This window comes from Somniosus microcephalus, chromosome 7, assembly GCF_052327205.1.
Source record: "Somniosus microcephalus isolate GS21.2 chromosome 7, FLI_Smic_1.0, whole genome shotgun sequence".
Lineage (NCBI taxonomy): Eukaryota > Metazoa > Chordata > Chondrichthyes > Squaliformes > Somniosidae > Somniosus > Somniosus microcephalus.
This window is the reverse complement of record NC_140993.1, coordinates 29,066,500-29,079,145: the sequence shown is the minus strand read 5'-3', so window position 1 is coordinate 29,079,145 and position 12,646 is coordinate 29,066,500.

The window sequence follows — 12,646 nt, the reverse complement described above, 5'->3', positions numbered from 1 at the left end:
GAACCTCGAATCTATTGGACAACTGCAGGGACTGAGGCTCCTGCAATACTACCTCCTGGATCCCCGTACCTGCCTCACTTGCAGTCACACCCTCCTGTCCCTAACTACATGTAAATTCTAAAGTCCAGTAGTTAAAGCCAAAGTAATGTCTCTAGTTTAGAGTAAGTAGTGTTTAAAGGGAAGTAGGGACCCTAGTGTATTTAATATTCTTTAATTTATAGGAAGTAAAGGGAGTAAATTAAGGGTAGGACATGGCAGGGCAGCTCAGCTGCGTGGAGCGCTCCTCCTGTGCTATGTGGGAATTCACGGACACTTTAGGCGTCCAGGACGAACACATGTGCAGGAATTGTCTCCAGCTGCAGCTACTCGAATTCCATGTTTTGCAGCTGGAGCTGCAGCTGGAGTCACTGTGCAGCATCCGTGAAGCTGAGATCTTCGTGGATAGCACATTTAACGAGGTGGTCACACTGCAGGTAAAGAGTGCATAGGCAGACAGGAAATGGCTGACTGCCAGACAGAGTAAAAAAACCACGAAGGTAGTACAAGAGTCCGCTGGGTCCATCTCCATCTCAAACAGATTTTCCGTTTTGGATTCTGATGGGAGCGATGGTTTCTCAGGGGAATGCAGCACGAGCCAAGTCCGTGGCATTATGAGTGGCTCAGCTGCATAGGAGGGGAGGAAAAAGAGTGGGCGAGCAATAGTGATAGGTGATTCTATCGTAAGAGGAACAGATAGACTTTTCTGTGACCAATTTGGCACATTGGATCCAAAATTGGCTTAGTGGCAGGAGGCAGAGGGTGATGGCCGAAGGTTGTTTTTGTTACTGGAAGCCTGCTAGAAGGTTCTGAGCTCTACTGCTAGAAGGTTCCGACCTCTGACGTCATGACGTCATCACGTTCTTCCTGCCGTTGAGAGATCACGTGACGGACGGCATGACATCATCACGTGGAGTACAGGAAGAAGCCCTAGTACAGTTAACAGATACATTAAAGGTGCAGCCCCAGCTGTACTACATTGCTGTGAAAGGAATTATATACAATTGTCCGTAATCCTCTGGTGGTTCCGCCACATTGGTTCCCTTGTTGTTTGTAGTGAACATTGATGATTTAGATATGAATGTAGGAGGTATGATCAATAAGTTCACAGATGACACGAGAATTGGTGGAGTAGTAAATAGCGAGGAGAGAAGCCCCAAGCTGCAGGACAATATACATGGTTTGGTCAGATGGGCAGATAAATAGCAAATGGAGTTTTACCCTGAAATGTGTGAGGTGATGCATTTTGGGCAGACAAACAAGGCAAGGGAATGAACAATGAATGGTAGGACTTTAGGAAGGACAGAGGATCAGAGGGACCTTGGTGTGCATGTACATAGACCCCTGAAAGCAGCAGGACAGGTAGATAAGGTGCTTAAAAAGGCATATGGGGTACTTGGCTTCATTAGCCAAGGCTTAGAATGTAAGAGCAGCGAAGTTTTGATGGAGCTGTACAAAACGCTAGTTAGGCCACAGCTGGAACACTGTGTGCAATTCTGGTCACCACACTATAGGAAGGATGTGACTGCATTGTGGAGGGTGCAGAGGAGATTCACCAGGATGTTACCTGGGCTGGAGCGCCTCAGCTATGAAGAGAGACACGCTGTGTGATGAAATATTCCATTCATCACTGCCGGTGACTGTGGTCGGTTTCAGTGTCATTTCCCTTCCCCCAGTCCTCATTGTATTGCTTATTGGAATGTGCTGGAATGTGCTGCATGTGTAGGGCTCCGCCCATACCTGGCCCCTTTTGTAAGCTAGCTCAGTCTGGCCTCAGTCTCCATAAGGAAGATACCTCTCTCTCTTACGTGTTACTTTCTAAGTTAATAAAAGCCTTGTTTTGTTTCGCTAACATCGAGTCTCGGAATTATTGAGGCACATCACGCTGGGGTTGTTTTTCTTAGAGCAGAGAAGGCTGAGGGGGACATGATTGAGGTGTACAAAATTATGAGGGGCAGAGATAGGGTAGATGGAAAGGAGCTTTTCCCCTTAGTAGAGGGGTCAATAGCCAGGGGGCATAGTTTAAAGGTAAGGGACAGGAGGTCTAGAGAGGATTTGATGAAAAACGTTTTCACCCAGAGGGTCGATGGAATCTGGAACTCACTGCCTGAAAGGGTGGTAGAGGCAGGAACCCTCACAACATTCAAAAAGCATTTAGATGAGCACTTGAATAGCCATAGCATACAAGTCTACAGACCAAGTGCTGGAAAATGGGATTAGAATAGACAGGACTTGATGGCCGGCGCGGACACGATGGGATGAAGGGCCTCTTTCTTTGCTGTATTACTCTATGAGTCTATATCTCTATTTAATCTAAGGGGTGTGGCTGCCTCCTGGAGCAAAAGGTCCAGGCAGCTTTCTCCCTCCCTGATGTCTCGCAATGTCTGCAGCTCAGACTCCTGCACCACCAATCGGAGCTGAAGTTCCTCGAGCCACAGACACTTACCGGAGATCTCTTCACCGAAGAGGACACAAATAACTTTGCAAATGTAACCCCACTATTTTGCAAAGGAGGGAGTGAGAAAACAGCGAACTACAGACCAGTTAGCCTAATATCAGTAGTAATGAAATTGCTAGAGTCTGTTATAAAGGATGTGATAACAGGACACTTGGAAAATATCAACGGGATTAGACAAATTAAACGTGGATTTATGAAATGGAAATCGTGTTTGACAAACCTACTGGACTCTTTTGAGGATGTAACTGGCAGACTAGATAAGGGAGAACCAGTCGATGTGGTGTATTTGGATTTTCCGAAGGCCTTTGATAAAGTCCCACATAAGTGATTAGTGTGCAAAATTAAAGCACATGGGATTAGGGGTAATATATTGGCATGGATTGAAAATTGTTTAACAGAGAGGAAACAGAGAATAAGAATAAATGAGTCTTTTTCGCAGTGGCAGGCGGTAACATTTATGATACCACAGGGAACAGTGCTAGCGCCCCAGCTATTCACAATATATATCAATGGTTTGGATGAGGGAAGCAAATGTAATATTTCCAAGTTTGCTGACAACACAAAACTAGATGGGATTGTGAGTTGTGAGGAGGATGCAAAGAGGCTTCAAGGCGATTTCGACAAGTTGAGTGAGTGGACGAATACATGGCAGATGCAGTATAATGTGGATAAGTATGAAGTTATCCACTTCCGTAGGAAAAGCAGAAAGGCAGAGCATTATTTAAATAGTGATAGATTGGGAAATGTTGATGTACAGAGGGACCTGGGTGTCCTTGTATACCAGTCACTGAATGCAAACATGCAGGTGCAGCAAGCAGTTAGGAAGGCAAATGTTATATTGGCATTCATTGCAAGAGGAATTGAGTGCAGGAGCAAGGATGTCTTACTACAGTTATACAGGGCCTTGGTGAGACCACACCTGGAGTACTGTGTGCAGTTTTGGTCTCCTTACCTATGAAAGGATATACTTGCCATAGAGGGAGTGCAGCAAATGTTTACCAGACTAATTTCTGTAATGGCAGGTCTGTCGTATCAGGAGAGATTTGTATGGCTAGGCCTGTATTGACTAGATTTTATAAGAATGAGAGGAGACCTCATAGGAACGTATAACATTCTGACAGGCCCATATAGATTGGATGCAGGGAGGATGTTTCCCCTGGCTGGGGGGTCTAGAATGAAGAGTCACAGTCTCAGGATATGGGGTAGGTCATTTAGGATTGAGATGAGGAGAAATTTCTTCACTCAGAGGGTGGTGAACCTGTGGAATTCTCTACCACAGAAGGCTGTGGAGGCCAAGTCACTGAATATATTGAAGAAGGAGGTAGATAGATTTCTAGACACAAAAGGCATCAAGGGGTATGGGCAGAGAGTGGTAATATGGTATTGAGATAGAGGATCAGCCATGATCATATTGAATGGCGGAACTGCCGCAAAGGGCAGAATGGCCTACTCCTGCTCCTACTTTTCTATGTTCCTATGTAGTCGCCCTGGACAAAAATATCAACAAGCTCCCACATATCCCATTATTTTAATTATGTAATGAATTAATTTAGTCTTAATCAAATTATTTACCTCATTTAGTTTATTAAATTAATTAAATTATGCTTAGATTATAAAATTTAGGTATATGCTATATGTTAACTTAAACTTAGCCCACAGACACTACCAATCACTTACCTGCCTTACATGTGACCTGACATTTCAGTTTTCTCTTGTTGTTGCAGGTCTGCTGCTGCTTTCATCCCCGATCTCGGGACTCGGTGTGTCCAGCTGAGGTCAGCTGTCACTCTGCGAGATAATTTAGGACAAGCAAGGCAAAGCAGCACCACCTTCCCCCACTTCACCGTACTCCCACACTTACGAAACTCCCAAGTTGTTCACTCTGTGCCCGCTGCACTCAGCGCCGGTTGCACTCACAGGCCCCTGTATTTATACTGTTTGTAACTCAGGTGAGTCACCACTGCGCCGCTATTGTTTCAGGAACCAGTTTAATCTAGCTAGCTAATTAACTGACTAAAGCAGCTCTCCAGTAGGACAGATTGCTTGTTTGTCTCTGCTTAAGCCTGAAAGAAACTTAAAAATGAAGGCCTAGAAATTCAGTGGTGTTAGCGCCCACTTAGCGCCTAAAGAGGTCTTTTGCGCCGGCGCTGTTGGTAGCCTGGAATTCAGTGTAGCGCAAATGGTGGCGTTAGCCGGTAGCGCTGCACCGGCACCGATGATGTCATCGGTGTGCGCAGCGTCCCGGTTCCAACGCGATGCCGGCCCGACGCCCAAATTCAGTTGCGGCCGCCTCTCCCGTAGCGGGCGCAAAGAGCATTTGTAAAACGGGGCCTTGCAGCTCCGAGAGGCTGGGGCGTAAAGGTGGAGGTGTGGCCGGCCGCTTTCCCGGCGGCCGCTTGGCCGCACCTTCCTCCCCGGACTCCCACACCACCCCCCCCCGCAGCATTGGTCTCTGACCCCCGCGAGCCCTGCACTTCTCCGTGGTGCCGGGCTCATTTGCCGGGGGAATCCAGCGGCGATCTCACGGCTGCAGGCAGCTCCTCCTTAAGAGAAGGAGGAGGCCTGCAGTACCCCAGCCTGCCGCACCGCATCGGGTGGCGCTGCGGCAGCTGGACGCCTGAAATTGACTTTCAGCGCCCCAAGCGGAGGCGGCCAAACCCTGCAATAGCGCCCGCCTCTGTCTAGGGGCGCTGCAACTGAATTTCAGGCGGGCGCTACGGGAATCCGGGCGTGCGCTAACTTTCGGGCGCTAAAGACCTGGCGCGGCGATAGCGAATTTCTAGGCCGAAATGTTTCAAATTTATCTTAAATAGTTGGTCTTACTTAAGATCTACTAGCAATTAACAATAGCTTTTAAAAGAGATTAACCCGGAAAAGAGGGTAACCCTTAAAACTCCCACACTTAACAAACTCCCAGGCCTAGAAATTCAGTTGGGCGCGCCAGCCGTTAGCGTCTTAGGAGGAGTAGATCTCGAGCGCTAGGCGCTTAGCGCCCGGGCGCAGCGCGATCTGCGCCTCGCCCCAACTTCAGTACACATTTAGCGCCGGTGCAAAGTCTTAGCGCGCCCTGCTGCGCGCGCAGATCATGACGTCATTTACTAGTGCAACGCCCTTTGTGCGCCCCAAACCGGAACTTCACTCGTGCCGGCCCATTGTGCGCCGGGCGGCCCTAACGACTGTGAAGTGGAACGGTACACAGCCGAGCCGGGCCGCGGGGAGCGCTAATTAAAGGGCACTTACCCTGCACTATAAAGGCCAGCCATTTTGCAGCATTCACTGTTGTGCAACGGTTTTTTGGACGGAGACCAAGGAGGAGAGCTTACTGGTTTGGACCAACACTAGGACAGGTATTTTTGGCTCAGGCCAGAGCTTAGCAATTATCTTTGCCTTCATTGAGAGCTCAGTGTTTGCCAGCATATAATGTGGGCTGCATTGGGTGCCAGCGCTGACTTTCAGCCTTATGCCAGAAGGGCTTACAGACGCCGTGAGAGAGTGGCAGCCCTGGCTAGACGCAGAGGGGGCAACAGGCGTCGCCAACTGAGGCCTTACCCACCCAGGGTATACCGCCAGCAGACCTCCTATCTGACCATGTCTGCCGCGATGTGTGTTAGGAGGCTGCGATTCAGAAGGGAGGTGGTTGCAGACATCTGCCGGCTGCTTCACAGAGATCTGCAGCCACAGCTGATGCGCAGGACGTCTCTGTCGGTGGCAGTGAAGGTGACGGTGGCTCTCAACTTCTATGCCACCGGCTCCTTCCAATCCGCTACTGGGGACATCGCCAACATCTCCCAGTTCGCCGTGCATTGCTGCATCCGCCAGGTGACCGAAGCCCTTTTCACAAGGAGACATCAATTCATCTCCTTCCCCATGACCCTGGACAAGCAGCAGCAGCGTGCAGTGGGATTTGCAAGAATAGCGGGCTTCCCCATGGTGCAGGGTGCCATTGACTGCACGCATGTGGCTTTGCAGGCACCTCTTGAGCATGCCGAGGATTACCGCAACCGGAAGGGCTACCATTCCCTCAATGTACAGCTGGTGTGTGACCACAGGCAGTGCATTGTAGCTGTCAATGCCCGCTTTCCAGGCAGCAGCCACGATGCCTTTATCCTGCGACAGACAACTGTGGCTGACATGTTCCAGGCACAGCCTCCCCCAAGAGGATGGCTTATCGGGGACAAAGGCTATCCTTTGTGTACCTGGCTCATGACCCCGCTCCGCGCGCCCAGGACCCCTGCTGAAGAGGCATACAACGAGAGCCATCAAGCGACTAGGAACATCATAGAACAAACAATCGGCGTCCTCAGGCAACGGTTCCGCTGTCTCGATCGCTCCGGGGGAGCCCTCCAGTATTCACAGGATCAAGTCTCCCAATTCGTCGTCGTTTGCTGCATGCTGCACAACCTGGCTATCCGCAGGACTCAGGCACTGCCACCTCACGTTGGACCACCACCTCAGGAGGAGGAGCAGGAGGAGCATGAGGAGGAGGAGGACGAGGAGTACCAGCCCAGGAGGGAGGCACAAGGTCCAAGGGCCGCCCATCGGCGGCTTATTGAACGTCACTTCTAGGCCTCCTGTCAGGGAATGGCTTGTGCCAATGAAAGAACATGATTGCAGCCGCTCCGCACGCCCTCAGCCGGTTAAGGCAACAAACACTTCAAAGATCAAACATGGACAATGTTAATAAATAAAAAGCTTTATTGTTCAAACTCAGCTCCCTTCCCACATGAAAACCAAAAACAGACGAAACCCCCAAAAAACACTCAAACACATTACTCGCTCCCACAACCTGGAGAGGATTAACAAAATAGTGCAACTAAAATGGCCGTCATTCTCGGCCTTCGTAAAAAACAAACATCACATCATCGGCCTTCAAAAAACAAACATCCAATTCTCAGCCTCAAAAAACAAACACAACTGGCCGCACGTTCGACTATTTGGCCCGCTAGGGCGATGCCTTGGCCATCTTTGTGTGGCCCCTGCCCGCCCTGCTGCTCCTCCTCAAAGTAAGGCCATTGGCTGCTGCAAGGCTGGGGGCAGGCTCCTGAGGGGCACATGTCGTGACGGCAGATGCCCTTGGGGGTCGGCCTAGTCGAGGTCTGGCCGTCGAGCGGGCGGCTGTTGAATGCTGCAGCTGTGGCTGGCCAGCATCAGTCGCTGCAGCAGCTCCTGGCAGCTCCACTGGGGGAGTGGCAGTGGCGGCTGGAGGAATGGGGGCAAGCTGGCGGATGGCAGGCGCTCGCTGGTCGCCTGAGACACTGGCACTCGCCCGGGCCAGCACTGCAGCATGCGCACCAATCTGCCGAGGGACAGACCGCTGTGCTGCTGCAGCGCGCCGGGTGTCCTGGCGATGCCTGGCTGACAAAGCGAGTGTGGCAGCAGTGAGTGCCCGTGTTGACCTGTTCACTGACTGCATCAGAGCAGCCAGTGACTGGACGGCACCACTGATCACCTGGCCAGTCGTTGCCAGAGCTGCCCCGAATTCCGCCCGACTCGCTGCCAGAGCTGCCCCGAATTCCGCCCGACTCGCTGCCTGATCTGCCCGGAATTCCGCCCGACTGGTGGCCTCTGAGGGCCCGAACTCGGTCACACTCCGAGAGAGGGACTCGATGGCCTCAGGCAAGCGTGCCACTGCCGCCATGAGCTCCGTGTGCCGGCGCGCCGAGTCCGCGGACAAGTCCTCGAGGCGTTCCATCTCCTCGGCGAAGACCATCTGCGGACTGGAGGCCGGACTCTCCCTCTGGGGAGAAGGCCGCCGAGCTGGCCGACCCTTCCTGCGTTGCTGGACGCCGCTGGGCCCAGCAATTGGACTCCCCTCCGACCCTTCCCCCCTCTGGGGAGAAGGCCGCCGAGCTTCCACCCCCCTCCCGCGTTTCTGCAGGCCGCAGGTCCCATGAGCTCCCCTCCCCTTCGACACTTCCGCCACGCTCCCCTCCAGGGAAGACGTGTCCCCTACATTGGCCTGGGTGGCCGCGGCTGAGGGTTCCCCTGATGGGCCGCCTTCCTCTTACTCCTCCTCCTGCTCCTCTTCTGAGGGGCTGTCACTGGCAAGTTCAGGGACCTCCTCCTCACCATCTGAAAGCAGGAAGGCACAAGAGTAGCTTTAGAGTGAGGAGAGGGCGTCAGCAAGGGATGCATGAGTGGTGGCATTCAGCGCATTGGTCGGACAGTGGCAAAGGATGTAGATCTGATGCGCAAGTGGGAGGAGAGAGGTCCAAACGTGGATGTCCTTACCATTGGTGGCCAGAACAGGGTCGGCATCTCCACATGCAACAGGGCCAATCACCCGGGCACCCATGATGCGCTCCACGCGATGTTGAAGCTCGGTGAGCGGCTGGATCTGGGGTCGGCCTCCCCCGGTCGCAGTCCGGCTCTTCCGATTATTAGCCAGCTTGGCCTGCAAGAGAAAGGACGGCCTCTAAGTACAGTGTGTCGCCCTGATCTTGTGTGCACAGCCTCCCATGGTGGAATAGCCTGGCCAGTGTGTCGCCCTGATCTTGTGTGCACAGCCTCCCATGGTGGAATAGCCTGGCCAGTGTGTCGCCCTGATCTTGTGTGCACAGCCTCCCATGGTGGAATAGTTTGGCCAGTGTGTCACCCTGATCTTGTGTGCACAGCCTCCCATGGTGGAATAGTTTGGCCAGTGTGTCGCCCTGATCTTGTGTGCACAGCCTCCCATGGTGGAATAGCCTGGCCAGTGTGTCGCCCTGATCTTGTGTGCACTGCCTCCCATGGTGGAATAGTTTGGCCAGTGTGTTAAGTGCAGAATGTGCAACTGATGTTCATGCCTGTCCCATCGCTGCTGGATGAGGGCTGGCCATCAGGGTTTTCAGGTCCCTTTGCCCATAATGTGAGGTGCACATGCAAGGATGAGGAGGTCACTGGAAAGGGTACTCACCCTGACAATCCGCGTGAGGTCATTAAACTTTTTGCGGCATTGGACACCGGTCCTGGGGACCTCGCTGTTGGCTGACAGCTTGCTGGCGACATGCCTCCAGGCTCTCCTGTAGACGCGGAACGGCGCCCTCTTGCCATTGTCCGGGTACAAAACATGGCACCTCTTCTCCACAGCACCAACCAGCACACTCAGATCACGCTCTGAGAAGCGCTGCGCACGTTCACGGGCCTTCTCCATGGCTTCAGGCGCTATTTGGGTCCAGCAGCAGTGTTCAGGCCTAGCTGGAGGGCTCCACTATCCAGGGCGTGGCAGCAGACACAGTCGACCCTTCCCCCTTAAGAGCTGGCCGGCGCCAGGGTGTCTGCTGTCAATCACGAGATGGCCGCACCTGCGCTGCGCCCGGCCTCGGCGCTATCGATCAGCACCTCCGGCTTAGCGCCCAAAGAGAGGCGTCCAGCACCAGTTTTAGCGCTCGAGCGAACTCTTAGGTCGAAGCTAATGAATATCGGAGAAGTGGCCTCGATTTGGCGGCAGGCGCAAACTTTAGCAGCCGCCCCACTTTACCGCCCCAAAAGTGGCTACAATGAATTTCTAGGCCGATGTGTTTGGTGGTGGAATCACGTTGGAGGTGGCGGAAATGGCGGAGGATGATCCGTTGAATGTGGAGGCTGGTGGGGTGAAAGGTGAGGACAAGGGGAACCCTATCGTGGTTCTGGGAGGGAGGGGAAGGGGTGAAAGCAGAAGTGCGGGAAATAGAACGGACACGGTCAAGGGCCGTGTCAACCACAGTAGAGGGGAATCTTCGGTTGAGGAAAAAGGAAGACATGTCGGAAGCACTGGTATGGAAGGTGGCATCACCAGAACAGACATGGCGGAGACGGAGAAACTGGGAGAATGGAATAGAGTCTTTATAGGAAGCAGGGTGGGGGGAAGTGTAGTCCAAGTAGCTGTGGGAGTCGGTGGGCTTGTAGTGGATTTTGTCGAAAGCCGATCGCCAGAAATGGAGACGGGGAAGTCAAGGAAGGGAAGGGAAGACTCGGAGATGGACCATGTGAAGTTGAGGGAAGGGTGGCAATTGGAAGTAAAGTGAATGAACTTATCTAGTTCAGGGCGAGAGCAGGAAACGGCACCAATACAGTCATCGATGTACTGGAAAAAGAGGTGAGGGAGGGGACATTATTTCCAATATCCACTATGTGTAGCGCCCCGCACTCACTGTGTGTAACGCCCCGCTCTCTCTGTGTGTAACGCCCCGCTCTCTCTGTATGTAGCGCCCCGCTCTCTGTGTGTAGCGCCCCGCTCTCTCTGTGTGTAACGCCTCACTCTCACTGTGTGTAACACCCCGCTCTCTCTGTGTGTAATGCCCCGCTCTCTCTGTGTGTAACGCCCCGCTCTCTCTGTGTGTAACGCCCCGCTCTCTCTGTGTGTAACGCCCCGCTCTCTCTGTGTGTAACGCCCCACTCTCTCTGTGTGTAATGCCCCGTTCTCTCTCTGTGTGTAACGCCCCGCTCTCTGTGTAACGCCCCGCTCTATGTGTGTAACGCCCAGCTCTCTCTGTGTGTAACGCCCCGCTCGCTCTGTGTGTAACGCCCCGCTCTCTCACTGTGTAACGCCCCGCTCTCTCTCTGTGTAACGCCCCACTCTCTCTCTGTGTAACGCCCCACTCTCTCTGTGTGTAACGACCCGCTCTCTCTCTGTGTAACGCACCACTCTCTCTGTGTGTAACGCCCCGCTCTCTCTCTCTGTGTAACGCCCCGCTCTCTCTGTCTGTAACGCCCCGCTCTCTCTGTGTGTAACGCCCCGCTCTCTCTGTGTGTAGCGCCCCGCTCTCTCTGTGTGTAACACCCCGCTCCCTCTGTGTGTAACGCCCCGCTATCTCTCTGTGTAACGCCCCGTGCTCTCACTGTGTAACGCCCCGCTCTCCCTCTGTGTAATGCCCCGCTCTCTCTCTGTGTAACGCCCCGCTCTCTCTGTGTGTAATGCCCCGCTCTCTCTGTGTGTAACGCCCCGCTCTCTCTGTGTGTAACACCCCGCTCTCTCTGTGTGTAATGCCCCGCTCTCTCTCTGGGTAACGCCCCGCTCTCTCACTGTGTAACGCCCTGCTCTCTCTCTGTGTAACGCCCCGCTCTCTCTCTGTGTAACACCCCGCTCTCTCTGTGTGTAACGCCCCGCTCTCTCTGTGTGTAACGCCCCGCTCTCTCTCTGTGTAACTCCCCGCTCTCTCTGTGTGTAACGCCCCGCTCTCTGTGTAACGCCCCGCTCTCTCTGTGTGTAACGCCCCGCTCTCTCGGTGCATAACGCCCCGCTCTCTCTGTGTGTAACGCCCCGCTGTCTCTGTGTGTAACGCCCCGCTCTCTCTCTGTGTAACGCCCCGCTCTCTCTGTGTGTAACGCCCCGCTCTCTCTGTGTGTAACGCCCCGCTCTCTCTGTGTGTAACGCCTCGCTTTCTCTGTGTTTAACGCCCCGCTCTCTCTGTGTGTAATGCCCCGCTCTCTCTGTGTGTAACTCCCCGCTCTCTCTGTGTGTAACGCCCCGCTCTCTCTGTGTATCATGCCCCGTTCTCTCTGTGTGTAACGTCCCGCTCTCTCTGTGTGTAACGTCCCACTCTCTCTGTGTGTAACGTCCCGCTCTCTCTGTGTAACGCCCCGCTCTCTCTGTGTGCAACGCCCCGCTCTCTCTCTGTGTAACGCCCCGCTCTCTCTGTGTGTAACGCCCCGCTCTCTCTGTGTAACGCCCCGCTCTCTCTGTGTGTAACGCCCCGCTCTCTCTGTGTGTAACGCCCCGCTTTCTCTGTGTGTAGCGCCCCGCTCTCTCTGTGTGTAACGCCCCGCTCTCTCTGTGTGTAACGCCCCGCTCTCTCTGTGTGTAACGCCCCGCACTCTCTGTGTGTAACGCCCCGCTCTCTGTGTGTAACGCCCCGCTCTCTCTGTGTGTAAAGCCCCGCTCTCTGTGTGTAACGCCCCGCTCTCTCTATGTGTAACGCCCCGCTCTCTCTGTGTGTAACGCCCCGCTCTCTCTGTGTGTAACGTCCCGCTCTCTCTGTGTGTAATGCCCCGCTCTCTCTGTGTGTAACGCCCCGCTCTCTCTGTGTGTAACGCCCCGCTCTCTCTCTGTGTAACGCCCCGCTCTCTCTCTGTGTAACGCCCCGCTCTCTCTCTGTGTAACGCCCCGCTCTCTCTGTGTGTAACGCCCCGCTCTCTCTGTGTGTAACGCCCCGCTCTCTCTGTGTGGAATGCCCCGCTCTCTCTGTGTGTAGC